Genomic DNA, 1,694 nt, shown 5'->3' on the forward strand with positions numbered 1-1,694 from the left:
GCTCCTTGGAAGCCTGGGACTGGCTCGGAGCTGGCAAACACTGAGAACAAAGACACACTTGAACATAATACACTAAAATATCACTCACAGCAGATCATAAACACAAACTGTGTTGAGAGAGAGAGAGAGAGAGAGAGAGAGAGAGAGAGAGAGAGAGAATCATTTTTCATCACAATATGATGAAGGAGGTTCAAAATGGGCAAAATGTGGCATGCCAGTCATTGGAGCTTGAATTTAGGTTAAATTAATATTGTTTTGCCTGGCTGAGACTGAACGTAGCCACATAGACAAAATAAACAAGCTTCTGACCTATGAAGCAGAGAACTGCAGACCATTTTACATGCAGACCCTCCCTGCTTCAGAGGGAACTTCCTGGAATAAAAACGAGACAGCGAATGAGCAATAACAGCTGAACGTGAACAGAAAAAAAAGTTTCTGATGAACCAAAAACAAGATGTTTTGTTTGTTTAAAAAAAAAGTCTCTCCAACAGGCCTGAAACTGTAATTTAGAAATGTAGTTACATTTAGTTGTATTAGGAGTGGGGACGAGTGGGGGTTAATTTGCAATTAGGGCAATAAATTTCATTGGGATTTCGATTTTGGCTTATCCTGATCCTAAAACCATCTTCATAATTGATAAACTATTCATGTGTTGAACAGGGGCGTGTATGTGTGTGTGTGTGTGTGTGTGTGTGTGTGTGTTTGTGTGTGTGGTGTAAATTCCTGACGTTTTGAAAGCTCCCTGAATGCAACATTTAAGTGTGATTTATTCATTTTTACGAACGAGCTGCATGTCACCAAAACATTTACTGATATTGTCGTCACATCTGACCAATGAGATGACCAAACATGTCACTGTGAACCAATGAAACTGTCTGAAGTCACACTCAAACTGGATCACTTTCTGGGCAGCAATATTTACGATTTCTTGTGCCCCAAATGTAACAAAACAAGGACATGGCAAAAGGGAAAAATAAAAACCAACAATAACAGGTGGAGTATTCTGTAAGTATTACAGTTTATTTCTTTAATTACAATACAACAGCACATTTATTATACATAAAATAAGGTATATTTTTGTGTAGTTTTAAGGCTTATTTAGTAGAAAATTATGTTTTATGGGGAACGGGAACGGATTATTCTCATTTTAATGGTTTCTTATGGGAAATAAATGTTCGGAAGACGAACTTTTCGCCTCACACACACTTTCTGGGAACCAATTATGTTCGTGAGCTGAGGTATCACTGTACTTGGAATTGCCGAAATGAAAGCACTTGTTCTCATACTTGTGAAAAGTGGCATGGTGCATCCCTTCTTGCAAATTAATGTCATGGAAGCGATTTGGCTCACGTTAAGATAAACATGGAAAATTGAACATAATGTTATCGTTTACTCTGCAATGACAATTCCCCAAATTATTGCATCAAAATTCGCAGACTCTAAAAACACTTACTACTCCCCTTGTGTCTATTTAAACCAATAGTATACAATAAGTCCCCCATCCCTGCCAAATTCCACTGCCTCCCAGTGACGTTATCATGTATAAGTAAATGGCATACAAACAACTGCCCGTCGTGATATTTAATGATGTGGCTGAAAAAAAGAAAAACAATTAAAGTATTGTTGGAACGAATATATACAGTATATACACCGGTATATATACATATATATATATATATATATATATATATATA

The 1,694-nt window shown here is 36.8% G+C and overlaps 1 protein-coding gene across 8 annotated transcripts in view; it reads right to left on the reverse strand.

Annotated features, from left to right (window-relative positions):
- Positions 1–1,694, reverse strand: part of nfat5b (nuclear factor of activated T cells 5b) — a 34,148-nt gene that overhangs the window by 13,827 nt on the left and 18,627 nt on the right. Inside the window, exon 2 of one of the 8 annotated variants that reach the window (XM_019886817.1) lies at positions 310–372. The exons of the other annotated variants lie outside the window; for them this stretch is intronic. The gene's annotated coding sequence lies outside the window, so the exon portion shown is untranslated. The remainder of the gene's footprint in view (positions 1–309; positions 373–1,694) is intronic. 8 annotated transcript variants of the gene reach the window in all.

The sequence above is a fragment of the Hippocampus comes genome, unplaced genomic scaffold (assembly GCF_001891065.2).
Source record: "Hippocampus comes isolate QL1 unplaced genomic scaffold, H_comes_QL1_v1.1 scaffold261, whole genome shotgun sequence".
NCBI classification, from domain to species: domain Eukaryota; kingdom Metazoa; phylum Chordata; class Actinopteri; order Syngnathiformes; family Syngnathidae; genus Hippocampus; species Hippocampus comes.